The 19,638-nt window shown below is 41.0% G+C and overlaps 1 protein-coding gene and 1 long non-coding RNA gene across 2 annotated transcripts in view; one reads left to right on the top strand and one right to left on the bottom strand.

Annotated features, from left to right (window-relative positions):
* lsamp (limbic system associated membrane protein) overlaps nucleotides 1-19,638 on the top strand; it is a 509,337-nt gene that overhangs the window by 17,052 nt on the left and 472,647 nt on the right. The window lies entirely within an intron of this gene.
* LOC139614357 (uncharacterized) lies at nucleotides 7,074-15,532 on the bottom strand. The gene is made up of 4 exons (XR_011687027.1): nucleotides 15,304-15,532; nucleotides 10,390-10,504; nucleotides 9,651-9,717; nucleotides 7,074-9,041 (listed from the first exon to the last, which is right to left on the bottom strand). It is a non-coding gene; the product is annotated as an uncharacterized lncRNA (long non-coding RNA).

Here is a 19,638-nt window from a genome sequence, read left to right as displayed (position 1 = left end):
GTTGACATAAATGCATTTTTAAGGTGGTTGTTAATATCACGCTAAGACACAGCTCATTACTTTAAACTGCCGAACCTGCTGCTCTTCTTCGCCTGTTGTTGTTCCAGACGCCTGAACACCGAGTCCCAATAAATCCATCTGTTCTGCTTCATCCACCTGTTGCTCATCTTCTCACCTCCTCCTCTTCCTCACTTATGAATAGACACTGTTAATGGTGGCTCTCTGGTTACAGCAGTGAGATGAAGATCATTGTCTCATTTCCTGTTAAGTCATGACTCTCATGTTTTTGCAGATACAGACTTGTTCTCAGCTCATTAAGTCTGATTTGTTTAAAGCTTGTGATCAGAGGCCCAGAGAGCCCAGTGACAATAACACCACCATTTAAACTGGATCTGAACCAGAGACCATCAGGCAGTCTTGACTCTCTCTCTCTGCATCTATCCTCTGTCTTTTTATCCATCCATGAAACATCTCTTTATACTGACTGGGACAGATGTAGCCCTCCAGAGAAATGATTCATTAACAGAACATGTGACCTGGAGAAAATCAGACTGAAACAAACCAATGTTTGTTGGTTTGTTGAGCAGAGTTTATAAAAAGTGCAAAGCAGTCATCAATCAAAATCTCTGTAGAGTCACATATATTCAGTCAGGATCTGCTGTGATGGAAACCACAGGGATGAAGTCACTAGACACAGACAGAGCTGCTCTTTATCCAGGACAGAGCCCAACAGCAGAGGAAACTAGAGCTCCAAGAGTCATTAGCACCAGAGAGGAAGTATCTGTAACTCTACTGTAAATGATCCACTTCTGGAGATCAAAGTGCAGAGTGGACAGAGAGCTGTGTGATGTGGTGTCATCATTTCAGGATGTTAGATCAATGCGCTGTCGATCCACCCGATGAAGTGCTCTGATTCTTGATATCTGGAAGGTCAAGTGGCTGAAATGTCAGTGAACCTCATCACAGCTTACAGGCTCTGGTATTATGCAGCGTGTACTAAAGGCTCGTCTGCATGAACCTCCAGACATGTCTTTGTGTCACCAAGTGAGGATGAGGTTGTGAACCTGTTGACTTGTTCTTCACTGGGAGGACAGAGGTCAGTGCATCAGTGCATGAGAGAGGGAGAGGGAGAGAGAGATGAAGGAAGCTGCCTCATGAAAAACTGTCTTCACACTTCAACACTAAAAAACAAAACAGAACATGGTGAAGTGATGTAGGTTTGTTTTGAAACAGTTTTCCAATATGAAGTAAAACAGATCTCCACTGTCGGCAGTGTCTCTACATACAGTCAAGACAATTTCATCCTGCTAATGAATCATCATCCAGTTTATTTTCATCTCATTAAGAACAACCAGGAGAGTCAGGACAGCCTCTCCATGCTCTCTGCAAATGACACAATGCAGACACAGTATTGACTCCAGTCTGATCAAGCTCTGTACCTCCAGTCACATGCTGCAGCTTCAATGAATCCAGAAAACATTTTTTGTCCAGCAGTCATTTTACCTTTTTTTTTTTTTTTTTTTTTTAAACTTTAGCCAGATTTATAAACCAGCTGAGAGAAGCCAAATGGCTCTTGGATTTACAAACCATCTGGAACAGCATCAAGCCAAATTCATTCAGTTTTGTGACTCAGCAGAGACAGAAGCACCAAATCCATACTTTTTAAAAGATTTTTAAAGATGATGGATGAATGAGGAACGAGGTATATTTGACTTGTAGAATGTTCACACTTTTCCTTTATTTTAACAGTTGTATTAGAAACTGTATTTGTGATGTTTTTCATACAGGGAGGTCAAAGGTCGCCATAAACACTCACTGATGTTCAGTGCTCTCTGTATGAGATGATGGGATGTAGAGGTTCAACACTTCCCTCTGTCCCTGTCGTGATCACACAGACATGTACACATGAGCTGCTTTAAGAAAAGGGAGCAGGAAGAAAAGCAAAGTGCACATTGATGCTGACAGGAGCAGCAGCATGAACTCTTCTCCACTTTGTGTTAGTCTTTCTCTGTCTTAAAAGTTTGCTGAGGAACATGTATGAGGCTCCAGGTTGTGGACATGTTAGTTCACAGCCGCAATAATTGGTCCCACAGAAGCAGAGAATTATGATCCAGTAATAAATCAAAACCTGTCACGCTATGAATTTGCTGAGTTCTTCATCTCATACAGAAGAGTCCCTTACTGCACCAGACCCAGTGAAACAGCAGCACATAGGAGAATTGTGTTATACTTATCCTCACACCTAACACAACAGTGACACAACCTGACAATAGCTCACACACTGGCATCCAGTGTAAGTCCAGAGCTGTTAAATCACAAACTGTATTGAGACGTTCCACTAACTTATATATTTACAGAGATTTGATCGATTTCAAACTGCATCTGTGCAACATTTTATCACCGACTGATGTCAGTGTAGCACATAAAGACAAAGCAATGCAGCTGAAGTGAGTTTAACATGAAGTTATGGATCATTTCAGTCCGGAGCATCTGTCCAGAACATATTTAACTTTGAGGTCTATATTCATGTGTCAGAGATCGCTCTCTGGTCTGTTTGTTACAAGTGGAAACTTTCACTGCACTTTGTCTTACAACAGTGGCCGGTATGATGCAGCTGCAGCTTCAGTTTATCACCAGACTGCACTGGACAGAGAGAGAACACAGTGGTGATTAAATCAAGATTTAAAGCAATGATGAAACAGGACAGAATAAATGGCAGCGTAATCTACAGCAGTGAAAAAAGCAGCTCTGTCTCCAGCTGATGAACTGTCTCTGTCCATGGTGCTGACTGGGAGCAACCATCCACTCACTGTATGTTGCTTCTCCAATGATTGATGTGTGGATGAGGGCTGGTTCTTATCTTCCTCTTCAAGCTGCCGTCTGCCCACAATCAAATCGATCATCACAAACAGTTGTATGTGGGGAACATTATTAATGTTTGTGCTTTATGTTCCACTGAGTTGATAGTTTGATATGTTTCCGTGCTGTGAACATATATGTCCTGTAAAGGGTAAGAGGTTCAGAGCAGCGGGTCTGGGATGTTTTTTTTTTTTTTGTTTGTTTGCTTCACTGCCTGAGATAAACACGGTGTCCACACTCACATGAACAGATCTGATGTCATGTGGTCGTGTCATGAATAATGTATGAAAAAAAGATGCAGTGAGGCTGTCAAAGCAGAAAAGATTTACATTGCATCTGCCTGACCAGTGGCCTTTGCAGATTTGACTCCAACATGAAACAAGACTTGACTTGTCTCTGAGAATCAGCGTCTCATCTTCTCTGACTCTGCCACAAAACTGGAGTTTTCATTGTGTTGCTTTATAAGCTTCCATATGACCTTAGCTTTGTTTGTGCCTCTGTGATGTCACTGCCATGTTTAAATAAAAACAGTTTTAATTTAATATCCAGTCTAAACACAAATGAGCAGTGTGATTGAAACACAGTATATAAATAAACATTCGCAATCTACAATAAGGTCACACATACCATGTAATGAAATTCACATTAATGAATTAATGACATGGAAAATACAGTGGAGATATCATGAACTGGCACGACACTATATTTTAGGGTAAATATACAAAGAAACAAAGAGTAAACTTACATCTACCGTCATTATCACCATGACAACAAACTGTTGTTCTGCACACTGTCTTTCTCTAACAAGGTTGTTTGCTAATTTATCATCACTGATGTTTGTCAGAGAGGCTTTAATGAGAGTGAGCTGGGTAGAAGAATGAAATCACATGTTCTCTACAACAAATAGATAAATACAGAATATTATACAAGTGTTTGTTGTTGTTTAATGGATCTTCACTGACATTTGTGATCTTGACACATTCATCACATAGTTTTACAGAATCACCAAGTGTCAGGTGAGAAACAAACTGGTCCACACCTCCAGATATAAAAACGTAGATATAAATATATCAATGATCAGATTGTACATTTCTGTGGAAAGGACAGCAGGACTGTGATGAGGCTGACAAGTGAAAAGCAGATAAGGGACGAGAGACTGCACAGAACTGAGGAGCTTCTTCCTGCAGAGTCATGTGTACAGTTTGAATCATGTGTCTTCAATGATGCCAGTTACAGAGTGTGTGAATACGACAGTGAGGCGACATGATCCAGTTCTGTTCACCTCTCATCTGACAACACATCTCTGCTTTATTTTAAATGGTGCAACATTTCAATAACCTGCACAGAATGAAGTGGTTTATTAATCACTGTGATGGAGTGGCTGTGCTGCTCTATGGCAAGTGTGTGTGTGTGTGTGTGTGTGTGTGTGTGTGTGTGTGTGTGTGTGTGTGTGTGTGTGTGCATGTGTGTGTGCGTGCGTGTGTCTAAACCCAATGAATCACTTTCAGCAAATCTTGACATAAACAAATCTGAACCGGACAAAAAAATTATTGCAAATGACTCCATCTGCCATGAAGACATTTGATGTCAAGCTGATGACTTGTTTTCACTCTTTCAGATGAAAGTCTGTCAAATACTTTCATTTATTAATGTTACACTGGAGCTCTGGAAGTTACTTCAATCATTGTTAGATGACTGAAGCGACCACAGAGATAAACTATATAATGCATTAGTTTTCTGCATTGTCCCTTTAACAGACAAACTTTCTCTTTGACTTTAAATTGTTTGTATTGACAGTTTGTGTTGTTGACCTTTGTATGGTCATTTAAACTGTTGTTTTTCTCCTCTGTTTCCTGTTATATCTCCTGTAGACCCACCACAGAGGCTCTTACCTGAGGCTACTCACCACAGGTTGAATTTAAATAAAGTTCTTCATTTGTTCAAGCTGGATGTTTACTGAAGCAATCAGGCTGAGAATATCGCCTGAGGACACAACAGCAGGAACCTCAATAACAAATCAGTCAAATTAAAGAAAAATAAATAAATAAAAAAAAAACTTGGCCAGTCATCCACCTGAATTTCATATATCTTTTATATATATATATATATATATATATATATATATATATATATATATGATGCTAAAAATTAAAAATGTAGAAAAAATGAACAGACCAGAGTCCAACACTGGAGACCTGATAAATAAATGAATATAGATCAGTCAGAGTTTGGTTTCTACACCGTGAGAGCAGGTGAAAACAAAAACATGTTGTTGTGCCATTGTGTGTTCTCTTGATGAGCAGGAAGTATTCACACACAGCTTTACATGGATTATTATCAATATTCTGTGTGTGTCTGAGTCTATAGTATAGAGTACATAACATAAAAATGAGGGTTTATTAAAGTCATTCTAATTATTTATCAAACTAAATGTTCAGTGTCGTCTGCTGATAGAAATGTATTTGTGTGCAGGGCTTGGAGCTGTTGGGACTGGTTTGCCACCTGGTTCAGCATCACACATGTTCCAGAGTCAACATGAACCTAAAGTATGAACGTCCAGTGCAGTGTGGATTTACACAAAGTGATAGAAACCAGTGGCTGCAGGGACAGTTAGAGAGAAGATGTTTTACTTCAGCACCAAATCACTTCCTTTGTGTGTCTGCTGTTTGTTGCTGGGCAGGTGGTGTGCAGTGGGTTTCTGGGATATTTTATTTGCTGTAAACAGCTGCTTCCTGCTGCTGGAAACAGGGTTAACGAGAGCACAGAGACTGAAACACACAGTTCATTTGTTGGCCTTAAATCAAAAGCTAGAAATTAATTTTTTACTTCATTCTGTTTCTCTCTTTTTGTTTTGTGTCTGTCCTGAGGGGAGACCTCAGGTTTTTCTCCGCAGCTCATTGCTCAGAGTCAGAGTGTGAACGACTTCCTCTCTGCTGGTCCCTGCAGTGACTGGACCCTCAGAGTGGACACCGGCTTAGAAAGAAGCAATCACTCCTTATACATTGTGAGCCACTTCCTCCTGTCACATGCAGCTGCTTTGATTTGACGCTCCACTCAAGACAGACAGAGACATTTTAATGAGGCTAACAGGGAAACCTCCCTCTCCACTTGGCATCAGTGAACTAGTCTGTCAGAATCAGCCAGCTCTGTGTGTGTGTCGGCTGGCTCCGCTCCCTGAATCACTCCTACAAATTCTGCTTACTCAGGAGTCATTCTGTGATTCAGGAGCTGAATAATGAAGCTGCAAACTAAATGACCATCCAGTCTAAATATCAGGCTCGTAGAGGTGGAGCAAACCTCTTCAGCTGCTTTTCCACTGTTCAGTTAAAGACAGAGCTTGTAGCACTCAGCCTAGTCTCTTTTCTCTCTCCATCTTCCTCATTCCTCCTCTCACCTGCTGTGTTCAGGTCACACCTGCTGATGCAGAATAATCCTTTGTGAAATGTTTTGGTATCAGTTTGCTATTTGTGTCTTTTTTAACAGATGAATAAGCTCAAACATTTTAGAATCATGCTCCTGAAGCAGCAGTCTGATCCAAACAGAGAAATCTTTACTCAGGCTTTTAGTCACACAGTGCACAGTCAGGCAGTGAACAGGATACATCACCTTTTTTATTCATTTACATTTTGTTCCCTGATTGTTATTAACGCCAGACTATAGAAAGAAAAGTGTTATATAATCATGAGAATCACTTAACTGACTTGTTAAAGGTTCCCCTGGTGAAAATGTAAATTTAATGTGATTTCATTAAGGGACAATTAACCTGAAAGAACAAAAGTCCACCGTGTAATTGAGCTTTGTTAACTTTCATTAGATCTGTCTAATCTGTCAGTGTTATCATGTCTTACATTTGAATGGAGTTACCTTTTATCCATAGAGACAGGGCAAACAGCCAGAAGCAGCTAAGCATCCCTCCCTCCCCTCCATGCAGGACGCTGTGTCATGACTGACTGGGACTTACACACAAAGATCGTGTTGTACACAGAAAGTTAAGAGTGGTATCAGGTATATAAAATATCAAAGTGCATCAAATATCAAAGGAAGTGTGTGTATATCACAGTGAAGGATAAATAAGTTAGTTCAACACATTCAGCATGACGCAAGGTTTTCATTCTGGAACATTATTAGGATTAATTTATAATATTTATGATTGATATTTATGAAATCTGCAGAGGTGTTTGTTCAGATCAAACACATCATCTATCAGCCAGGAAGCAGCTCAGTGTTTCTGAAATTGTGCTGAGCAAGTTTGGGATTCATCAAACTGAAGAAACATTGGTCCTTTTGTTTTACAGGTCTGTGTGTGATGATGAAAAAAAACTGATGGTGTGTAAAACGGAGGAGAAAGGAACTGATGTGATTTGTTGTTTGATGTTGATGTTTCTCTTTTCCCACTTGGACAATCAGCGACATGGTGGATGAGACTGAGCAGGTTGGTGTGATGAGTCAGATGGAGCTGTCCATGGAAATGATTTCCTGCATCAGACTGTGATATTTCTTCAGGAATGTTGTAGTTCCTGGTTATAATGGCGTCAGCAGGTCTGACAGTGTGGCCTTGGTTTTCTGCTTTTCAGCATCACTGATGTAGAAGAAGGAGGAGACTGGTGGAGGCTGGAAGCTGCTTCCTGCTTCAACCATGAGTCACTTTGTCACTCTGACAGTGGAAATGCTGTGTTGAGAGCTGAATGCTGCTCCCCACCATGTTGAATCATGTCCTGTCACACAACCTTTTTATTTTTGAATCACACACATCACACATCACTCTCCTAAAATATCACAGTCTGTTCAGTGTTGTTGGGGTAAAAGTTTACAATTCAAAAATATTTCCTATGTTTTATTAGATGAGATGATTTATTGCTTTTTCAATTGATCTGTTGTAGAGAAATGTTGTATCTTTAAATGTCTTTTATTGTGGTTAAGAGTAGGTGATTATATGTCATCATCATATATATCATATATGTCACCCAGCAGTTTCTAAATGATCAACTCTTTCTCAAGATTTCTAAATATTCAGAGCAGAAAACAAACTGACCAAAGCCTCAGAGGCCTCTGGAGAAAGGAGCAACAAATAACTGAGGAAAAACAAAATGAGACCAGTGAAAATGAGCTTCAGGAGAGGATGTGATGCACAAAGAGGTGAAGAGGCACAGCTGGCAGGAGGCCAGGAGAGAGAAATACAACACCACCCACTATCAACACAACACACACACATACACACACGGTCTGTGTTTGTACTGTGGATTAGAGAATATTTTCACTGCAACTGTTGTGGATCAGTGTGTTGTTTTTCACTTTTCTGGTAAAGTTGGTTTTGTTGATGAGACGTTTGAACAAAGAGTGACAGAAAAACATAGGAGAGAAAAGTGATCATTGTGTAGCAGTTGTGTGATGGGAGGCATCAGCATCACTTTTCACTCATAGACAAAAGCACAACATGCACAGAGGTCAGCGGCCGACAGTAAACCGTCCTCACAGGAGACGCAGTGACTTGTGACAGGAGGAGAAGCTCAGGTGTCGTTAACCAAATGAACCGAGCTGCTTCAGTCTCAGAGTCCTGGTTCAGACAAACTGATTCACTCACAGTGCAACAGCACAGTGGTTGGTGTCATCACTAACACCTGCGATTCTCCTGCTCTGACAGGTCGAGGTGTCTGCTGTGAAAAAGGCCGATTGTCCAACACTGAGCTCTGTGCACGTTGTGTTCTGTGTGTGGTCTTCTTGCCTTGTGTCTCCTCCAAGCTTCATTGTTTGCTGTGAGGTCCAGTGATGCAGGTAATGAAGTTGATCAGATTTATTCCAGGCTGCTCTTTCTGTGTGTGCTCGTAACAGAGCAGCTGTGGACCGATCTGGAGCCATTTTTATCTTCTTCATGTTCTATTCAGTTTATTTGTGTTCGAGGAAGCTTGTGTTTGTGTTTCTGTAAGGAGAAACACAAATTGGATTATTCAGAAGGAAACAATGTTTTGAAATGTGTTTGACATTTTCCAATGTTCAGTTTCTGTATAAAACTTTCTACAACCCAGTTTGTTGGTGTTTTTTAGTTGAAGTCACAGCAAACACGGCAGTCTGTGAGTGTGCTCTCGTCTGACTGGGTTGAGTTTTGTTGTCTTGTGGGGAAACAGAGGAGGTTTCTTATTTTAAATGAGGGCAGCATAATAACAGGGAAACAGCAGAGGGTTTTTCTGTATGGAGGCAGGTCATAGAAAGAACATTTTTATCAAGTCTAAAACACAGGAAGACTGTTCCACACTAGCTCACAGGTCAAGCTGCCTGCCTGTTTAACACCATCTAATATCCACTTCATGCATGTGGCTCAATCCTTTTTCGCGCTTGGGTTTTCTCCAGTTTTCTGATTAACCAAAACAACCACTTTGGAAACTGTAATTACAGCCTTTTGTTCAGTAAAGAATGGTCTGACCTGTACAATAACCCAGCAGCTTGTTTGCTGTGTTTTCACATTAATATGCTGATGCAGGAAAAGCCCAACATTCCCATGTAGTTCAAGCTCTAAAACTCGGAGTCTAGTGATAAAAACAAAAGTCCTCCAGCTGTGATTTTCTGACCATGAGGAATAAAATATGCACATTCAGTTATTCAGTAGCTGCTCTAACACAGACACAGGCATGGTCATTTTTCTGGTGTCATTCAGTCAGTTTCCATGTGTTGAGAGTCTTGGTCATTGTCTCTGTTGGACGCCCTTTAACTCTCATTCATCTTTTATCTCTGACTCTGACCTAAGCCTAAGAACTGTGACTCTGCAACAAGCCACAATAAAGACATTAGCTACACACCTGCTCCCCAACAGAGACACTGGGGCTGGAGGGAGGGACTGTGGGAGACAGAGGTGGTCCACAGTAACTACAGAGGAACGAGAGATGGGAGGATGAGGAAGAGCTCAAATACAAACAAACACTGATGCACAACTAAACACTGCTGTTGATGATTCAGTTCCAGTTCCCAGTAGCCTGAGGGCTTCAACATGTTATTGTCTCAGCAACAAGCAGTGAAGGAGAAATGATTCAGATTTTCTATCTCTGTTTACAGGAAACTGTGGATCCATAAACGTCAGTTATTTCTGCTGTGTTCACTTTATGTGGAGACCTGAGCTTTCACTGTTTTAAATGCCACATGTCTCAGGTGTCTCTCAAGTTAGATTTAGAACAAAACCTCTCACCTGTTCTGCTCAATATTATGTTTTTAAATCTTGTTGCTCCCGAAAGTGAAGTAAGAAACATGTGCGTCCTCTTACTGACTGTTGTGTGTGGAGGGACTATATTTTCTCTTCTAGTCTGGACACTGTGTGTATGTGTGTGCACCACTCAAGCTTCACTCTCCATAGGTTGTTTGGCTTCAGGGTCTGTTGTGTTAATGTCATGTGTGAGTCAGGAGAAGCTCCAGGACTGAATGTGACCCACACAGAGGTTAAGAGAGACACAGGAGGCAGGAGGCCAGGAGAGAGTAACACAACACAATCCCCTGCCAAGGTCACACAACCACACGACATCAAACATCATTTCTTGTTGTGCATACATAAGTAAACTCCTCTCAGTCAGTGAAGCCTCTTCCTCTTCAAGCCTTTCAGGAAGTTCATTCTGACACACGGTCTGATTCAGTGGCTCCACTCCGATACTTTGATGCTGAATTTCTGTTTGGGAACAAACATGCAGAGAAAATGTGTAAATAGCTGCTAATCAGCAGATAGTCTGTGAGTGTTTGATGGTACAAAGTGGGTGTAGGAGGAAAGCAGTGATCCACTTCAAACAGCCAGACACATCCTCTCTACTCATTAACATAGTGACAGTGCTGATTGAAAATCTGCTTGTGTTTCAGCCGAACATGATTAATATAATTATTCAGTCAGTTCAGACTAAACATAAATGAACCAGTTATCGAATAACCACAGTCCATTAGATTCTAATGTTAAATTTGTCTCTCATAACCCACAGCTGCTCTCTCAGTCACTCACTCTGGAGTGAAAACTTTACTTCAACCACAGATTTCAAAGACACAAACATGATGTCATGATGTTGGGCAGTGTGTTTGTCCTGTGATCCAACACTTTGGTCCAGAACAAGTGGATGGATTTTACTGTTGCTCCTTCACTGGACTGTGACATGTAGGAAATGTCTGAGTGTCAGTGTTTGGCTGCAGAGTCAGAGCCAGATGAGCTGCTGAGGGAGACACATACTGGGAGTGTTAGGATGGCTGCTCCGGTGCTGTTGGATGAGCTCACATCATGTCACAACTATTGATCAAAATTATCTATAAAAATAATATAACAGCACAGACACATTTGTACTTTAGTACGATCCTACCTGCCTCAAGTGAGAAGTGCAGAGAGATTTTTCATGTGAATAAATGTGGCAGTAAGTCTGCGAGTCTCCTCTGTAGCTGTGTGGGTGACAGGTCTCAGTGTCTCCCACAGGGAGAAGCAGCTCATGGTCCAGGAAGTAGAATTACAGTCTTTCAGCTGTGCTAACGGTTCCACACTCTTATGATGTGCTTGACCCTTTCATTCCTCTTCCTCCAGTGCCTCTGTCATCCTAAAAGTGTCACTGTTTTTGTCATTTAAAGTGTAAAGATGGTCGTTGTTCTGGTCCAGCAGGAAGTCATTTTTAAATCACCAATACTAACCACTGACTGACATGGAAGATGAAACTCAGTGAGACTGGGCTGTGTTGTCCTGGACTTGGCAGGAGTTTAAGTCATTGAACCATGTAATAAGAAAATTGAGGAAAACATGAAATATGTTGTGAAGACTTTTCACTGTGTCAGTTTATCCAGTTTTTCTGTGTGTGGTTCTTTAGCGGTGAACATGATCTAAAACAGCTCTTTGTACAAATAACAGCCACATGTTTAGATGAGGACAGAACACAGCAGACTGAGGATGAAATGTTGGAGGATGATGTCGGATGATCTTTCTCTCTCTCACTTTTCATCTCCCTCTCTCCCTCTTTCTCTGTTTTGTAGGGTAGGGGATTATTGCTGAGGTGTTCTTGGTGGTCTCGGTACACTGTTAGACCATTCCACTGTTCGAGCATGTGCTCAGAGATAAAAATGAAATGTTATATTAAAGGTGTAGAGTGATGTAGAGAGTCAGCTCCATGTTATTGTCTTTTCCAGGCAGACTGTAGCTCTCAGGCCACATTAAAGACCTTGTTACCCAGAACTCTTCTGCTTTAGTCGTCATCCTCCATGGGGCTCTCAACTTGGACGACTGCCAACTTCTTCAGTGTGATGAGAAATTCTCTGAACATGCTCAGGAAATAGGCTGCTCTTCCTCTGGACGCTTCTCTCTTATTTTCTAATATAATATTAGCTGTTGTCCATTATTGCATCATATTAAACCTGCTGTAAAACTAAAGGCTGTGTGTGTTTCTCTGGTTCAGTAGATTAGTTCCACACCAAAGATCACCAAGCACAGATTATCATTGTGTGTGTGTTTGTGTCCTTTAAAGGTCACACACACCCACAGTCACTTCTCACCCATGAACAGATCATGCTAATTGTTGTGTAGCTTTTTAGCTGGAGTGGCAGACGACACTGCTGTGGAGGAAGGTGTTTGGGTTCTGGTTTCATGAACTCTGTGAATTTGATTAAAGCTCTTAGTTTAGTGATTCCCAGGTCTGGCTGCCTTTAGTTCTGCAAGCCTGGCACATTCTGTTCAAATATGCATGTATATGCAATTTCTATACTAAAGAAAAGATTTTTAATTGTTTCTCATGGAAAAAGGAAATTTTCATCATCTAAATCAAGTTCGTTGGCAGGATTGGTTGTTGTTGTTTTAAAACCTGCTGCTGTATATTATGTGTCATTTCTTTTGTGTGTGTGAGCTGAAGCTGGTTCGTCCATGTTGAATTTGAATCACTGGCTGACCACATGTTATATAAGTGACTCTCTCTGCCTGTGACCCTCGGTGACTCAGTTTTCAGTGCTCAGTTCAGGAGTATCTACTCTCCAATGAAAATAATATATTGTTCTCTAAAGGCAAATGAGAAAACAGCCTTTTGTGTGTTTCACTGACCAAACATCCACCAGTGAAGTCACATCAAGAGAGTGTGAGTGTGTGAAGTATTGCAGTTTGTTCTTTAATCAGCTTTGACACTAATATTGCTCTTGTTCAACGTATGAAAATGCAGCCATTATCCCTGAATTAACATTCACTGTATGATGATAATCAGTATCCAGAACTGATTATATTCATTTGAAATGTAATTGTGTCACTTTTGATGAGTATCATCACATTCTTTTCTTTGTATTAGAAATTCAGTTTAAAGTGCTTCTGTCTACAGCAGGTCTGGGTGACTGCTATATAGCTGTAATAACCTGCAGACACAGGAGAGGAAGGTTATGTATGGCTCTAATACCTTTTGATGAAATGCCTCTATCAGTCTAATGGCTCTGTCTGTGTCTGATGTCTCCGTGTTTCTGGCTGTGTCCTTTGCCTCAGAGAGAGGAAAATGATATTTGGCGTCTGAACTGTGAAATGAATACATTGTGTGTCATTTTCTCTGTGCACTGGGCTAAAAAAATAGTCTGTAATAACTCAACTAGCAGCCTGAGTTCAGATCACTGAGATTCAACCATTTTCTCACTCCAGCAGTCGTTTTATAAACACTCTTGAAAATAAACTGTGTTCTCATCCATTACTAAAGTCTCCCTGACTCAGAGAAAAAGATCAGGATCTGATGAGAATTTATTCTCCCTCTCACAAAGGTTTTCGTGCTTTTGAAAATCAGTTAAAATTTTTAAAATTGTACTATTCCATTTCTTATTGGAAAACACTTTGAGCTACATCTCTTGCATGAAAAGTCCTTTATTAATAAAGTTGTTTATTATTATTATCATTATTATTATTTTCCAACACCTTGAAGTGTAACAGGAGGTCAGTGTAAATTCTGAACACCTACAGGGCTGGAGACTACAAGGTTTCTTTTAAACACTTAAGCTCTTCTAGCAGACTAATATGCACTGGTGACTGTCACAGATGGATGAGAGCCACTGTCCAGGTCATCATGTGCATTCTGTGACTGATGTGGAGATTTGAAAGTGCAGTGGGAAGTTTACAGGGTCTGAAGCAGTTATCTCATTTAAATGTCGCAGTGCAGGAGATGAGGACCACAAACCACAGATGAACCACAAACAACAAAGATGAATAGTGTATGAGAGCTGATGATAAATGTTTTGATGTTGCAGTAAAATACAAATCAATGAAACATTTGATTTCTGTCCTGCTTTCTTTCAGGTAAGTGCTGCCAATGACCTTCAAAAGAAAAGAGAAAAATAACAAGCGAGACAGATTGCGCCAAGATCCTCTGCTATCTACAGCAGCATTTAGTGGGTTTGTTACTCTTTGTTTCTATAATGAAGAGAGAACTGTATCCAGAGGGCTGCTGCTCAGATGATAATGGTTGGACACAGACTTTATTTGAGATAAATTTCCTCTCTTGTTCCATGCAAACATGGAGGAGAATCCTAATAGGAAGAAACAGCAGCTCTGCCTGTGTCTTAGTGTCAGTGAGTCTTTGAGTCTGATGTTTAAGTCTTTGAAAAAAAACAAGTGTAATGTGCTTTTGAGTGTGTTGCTCTTTTTGTGTGGATTATATTCAGAGCTTTCCCACTTCTTCTACACCAGTATTGACCTTGTATTGTAGCTGGCAGCTGAGGCTCTGTGTTATCAGCCTGCAGTGGGTACTGGACAGTCATATTTTATACAGAAACCCTCAGGCTGAAACACTGGAGCAGGTTGGACTTGGAGAGAGCTACATGTTTATTCAGAGCCAGCAGCAATATGTCTTAGATCACAGCTGTTCTCTGTAAGTGTGTGTGTGGGTGTGTGGGTGTTGTTGTGTTTTGATGCACTGATTGTATAGTGGGGTAGAATAAATCATGACTGAGTAATAAAAATCAGCCACCGGACTTTTCTCCACCCCGATGATCCTTTTCATCTTCTGCTTTAAACTCTCGGTTTGTTCTCTTCATTTGCCATCACGTCCTCCTCCATCTCTCTTCATCATAACACTAAACCACAGCCCCCACATTTCACTCAGAAGATGTAGGCAGTCTGTGTTATAGATCGTTTTCATTTCAGAGATGAGTAACAGAATTCAGGAAAGAAAAGAAATGTTCTAAATAAGCTCCAAATACATAAAATGCAACAGTGAGGTTTTGAAGTACAGGATGTTTGTACAGCAACAACGAAACGACTGAACAAAAAAAGGTCAAAATGTAAAATATGAAATGTGTTTGCAGAGCCCAGTAAGACGAGTAAGAAGATCAATGGGTGAGGATGTTTCAACTCTTCACTGATCCAGCAGCCGCACACACAGCTGCAATAAATTTACTCTACAGAGCCACTGACTCTGTTCACAACTGCAACAGCAAAACAAAGAGTCAGAGCTGTTTACATGTGCCTCCTTAAAAACCAACAAACTTGCTTCTCACCTCATTTGCAGAACCTTTTCCTAAATCTTCTGAAACCTGTGTTGTTGAGATTCCTTCTTCTTCTTCTCCTTTATTGTTGGTGACAGTGTTGTGTGATTTAGTAGCTCTGTGAATCATCAACAGGCCTTTCCAACCGCAGACATCTTGACAGGTAACAGCACAAAAAGCACAGGGGTAATTAATGACATGAACGACGGTGGCTTCAAGTTGGGCGTCCCAGCTGCAGGCTGGCTCCTCGTGAGTGTCATGACTGACAACTGCGTCAGTTTCTTCTGTTACTCTGCAGTCTGTCTCCATGCTCTGCTCTGCTCTGCTCTGCGTTATGCAGGATTATTATGTCAGCATCAGTTACACATTAGAATAACTGAAGGCTGTTTGAAGGTTTCCATACAGGCTGTTTCTCTTTCACGCTGATGATGGAGCTCTGACTTTCCTCTGCTGACTCTGCTCTGGTCTGACCAGACATTCAACATCCTGAGACAGTAATGGACTCATCTTATTTTCTCAGCTCTCAGACAGAAATCCATTAGTATGAGCAGTTTTCTCAGAGATGTGCTGTAGACATTGGTGTAAAATGGGCAAATCACGCTGATATTGATATTATCACTCAAAATGATGTTTGGTTATGAGATTAGCAGAGTGTTAAATCAGATTAGGTTTAAGTATGAAGGTAAACTTCAGCTCTCCACAGAAGGACAGGCCTCAGACAGACTTGGTCACACCGACATGAAGCATTCGCATATTGAATTCGAAGGAACTCGAATTATGTTCAACTTGGAAGGTGGCTGCTGCAGGCTGGTAGTTTTGATCTTCACAGAGAGCAGAGGCTGTGGTCAGCTCTAATTCATGGCAGTTAAAAAGTAATGGATTCAAATGGTGACAAGTTTTTGAATGTCTAATATTGATACAGTATATAAGTTAAGAAACTTGTATTTATTTACATACTTACTATTCATTTTTTTAATCTCATGGATCTTTCTTTAACAGAACTATGTTTAGTTCCTGCTACTTAAAATGACTTTACATTATATTGTAGAAGGAGTTTACATATAGTTTAGATTTAATGTTGTTCAAACCACAATCTTCTTTGAGAGACTCTCATTCTCTCACTCAGCCACTCACTCACTTTGTCTCTCTCTCTGAAGATATGACCCTTTGCTTTTCTTCAATTTCTTCCAGTCAAAGCTGATAGCAGGAATAAAAATAAAAGAAGCCACTTTTCCATCTGTCTCTGTTCTAAAGAAATAGGATGAGCTAAGATGGATGAACTCTGACATTGCCAGGACACAGTTAAAGTGACACACACAAATACACTTGCACACCAACAACCAATCCAATTTACAGTTGGTTTGCTACCATGACATCTGTGACTCCATCTATACAAGGCTCCTGCACAGCTGAGCACACTGACAACAGTTTCTGCACCACTGAGACAGCAGATGGAGACAGTTTGAGGGAGTGAAGGCACTTTGATAGTTTTCTAGCCATGCGAGTATGTGTGTGTGTGTGTGTGTGTGTGTTGTAAACAGACAAGACGAAGGAACATTTGTTTGTTGTGTTGTGTTGTATTATATGATATTGATTTATTTGTGTATAATTACAAGGATAATCTTTCAAAACTCTGCTATAGATATTGCTGATACTTACTACTACTGACACACACTCGTAAAGTATTTTCCATAACAGTTCACTAATAAGGCTGAGTGTTCCAGACTGTCTCTCTTTGTGTGTGTGTGTGTGTGTGTGTGTGTGTCACAGAATTCTGTAGGACCTTTAATGTCTTTGATGTGTGAACATTCTAGAACCTGATGTCACAGGCTGCAGTTAGTGAACACAGCAACTTCAGAAGGGAAACAATAGGAGACACAGTCAGACTGGACACAACAGAATCATCATTCAGGAGGAAACTATGATTCAGGTATTTCTGCATAAGGATTTACAAGGAAGGGAGGAACATCTGATGTAAAAACAGACAGGAGGAAACAACAAGGAATTCCAAATCACAAGATTTTAAGTAAGACAAAACCTGTTCCTATTTCATGTCAGTCTGTGGTTTAGTAGTTCATTTTGTGGGTAATTTTTTTATATCGTGGGTAATGTTTGTTAAATTGGCAAGAGGTAGTACACACTGGTATTTAAGCCTGAAGGTTTGCATGTTCTGAAAAAGTGTTGTCTGATTTGATATATTGTGGTTTATATGGTTTGTTTATTGCATAGCAGTGTAAAATACTCTGACAGAAATTTATTTGTGCATAACTGCGCATTACCTCGTTCTGGAAGTTGGAGTAGATGTCAAGATGCTGCTAGTGGCACCAAATGGCTCCAAGAATCAGTACATTCATTGAGATTCATCTTCTGAGGAAAATTAATATCTGCATCAAATTTCATGTCAATCCATCCAATAGTTGACAAAACCACTCAAAACCACAAACATCAAGCTGATGGTGGCAGTAGAGGAAAGGCCAGGGGATCACCAGTCAGTCAGAGTCATCATGTGGGCATCGTGGATGTCTGTGCAAAATTTCATGGCAGTCCAATAGTTGTGAACACTCCACTGTTGGTTATTACAAATGTTCAATGGCCCATGAGAAAGCTATAATGTAGTGAGGAAACTGAAGACAGAATTGACTTCTCAATATAATATTTTCCACAAGCTATTTCTCCTCCCTCCTAATATCACTATTTGTGAAATGTGTATCCAGTATGAAAGTTGTATTAAATAGCAGCATGTGAAGCCTCAGATGGGAGCTGACAGTTGTTTCTACTTTATGTCCAGCGAGCAGAGCTGTTTTTATCCTGCATGTCTCCACACCTGTCTGGTTCCATTAGATCACAACACATTTGCTGAGCTGATCAACACTGTGGCCCAGCAGACGTTGAACTGATGACCGGTCATAATGGAGGAAAAATGTTTAATATAAATGATGATAGAAATCAGAGCCACTTCTTCCATTAGGGGAACTTACAAAGTCTGTGTTTAGGTTGTTAAAATCAACTTTTGGCACACAACACATTTGTGTAGGACGGAGGCCTGCTGCTCTGAGGGCCCCTTCAGTGAGATGACGGCCCTGATGCTTCACATCTTCATGGTACTGTTGCACCAACAGCAGAGAGACATGACTGTTCTTGGGCAAGATAACGGGGTTCTTTTCCAACAAGCTCAAGTCTGCGTGTTTCAATCTGCCGCCAACACAGATCAGATCACCTTCAAGAACGGGTCTGAGATTCTGAAGGGAACTGTCTTTGGTTCCGGCATGCCCATGTTCAAGAGCTGCGAACTCTTTTGTGTAGATGTCGGTCTGAGCCGTTCTGATAATAATGTGTCTGGCTTGAGACAACTCACCCGCAGTACGTGGGAGCTTGCAGGAGTGCCATCTTTTACACTCACAGGACTTGTTGTTGTGTCTGTAAGCTCTGGCTATGTGCATGAGTAGAGCAATAGCCCTGGTGAGTGAGCGCATAGATGAAAAGCGCTGGAAACGTATGGCAATAAGGCCTTTGTTTTGAGTCTGTGTCAGGAAGCTACTCACTTCAGGGCGTATTTCCTGGTCTGATTCTGGGTTCACAAGTTCGAACGTTCGGCTTGTTTCTCTCTCTGTTGGACTCGGTTTGCGCGAAAAGGCTGGACCAGTGAACCACGTCTGTGTCAGTTGAGATGCAGGAACTGACCTGGATGCGTGGTCAGCCGGGTTGTCTTCCGTGTTGACGTAAAACCATTGGTCAGGTCTTGTGGACTGACAAATTCGTCTAACTCGATTGTGAACATACACATAGAAGCGTTTGCTTTGATTGTGAATGTATCCAAGCACTACTTTGCTATCACAGAAGAACTTGGTGGCAGCTTCGTGTCCAGTTCGTCTTGGATGATTTCCGCAACTTCCATGGCTAGTACTGCGGCACATAATTCCAGCCAAGGGACGGTGGGTTCGGACTGTGGTGCCAGCTTAGCTTTCCCAAAGATGAATCCCACTTCAATCTGTCCCTTGCTTTGAATTGTCCTGAGATATGCCACGACTCCAATGGCTTTTGTGGATGCATCTGAGAACACACATAACTCTGTGTGCTTTGGAAAGTGATGTTGCGGTATATGCCCGCGGGATGTGCAGCTTGCTCAAGTTGTGTCGCAACTCTTGCCAGACCTCCCATTTCTTCAGCTTTTGTTCTGGAAGAGGTGTATACCAGTCACACGCATCAACGTGGAGTTCTCTTAGGAGACTTTTGCCTTCAATGGTCACTGGTGCAACTATGCCCAAAGGATCAAAGATGCTGTTCACTGTAGACAGAACTCCCCTGCAAGTGAAAGCCTTCTTGTGGTCTGAGACTGTGAATGTGAAG

Source organism: Trachinotus anak, unplaced genomic scaffold, assembly GCF_046630095.1.
Source record: "Trachinotus anak isolate AG129_WGS33_773 ecotype Australia unplaced genomic scaffold, CSIRO_AGI_Tana_v1 ptg000034l, whole genome shotgun sequence".
NCBI classification, from domain to species: domain Eukaryota; kingdom Metazoa; phylum Chordata; class Actinopteri; order Carangiformes; family Carangidae; genus Trachinotus; species Trachinotus anak.
The sequence above is the reverse complement of the archived record's forward strand: the minus strand, read 5'-3'. Positions and strand labels throughout refer to the sequence as shown.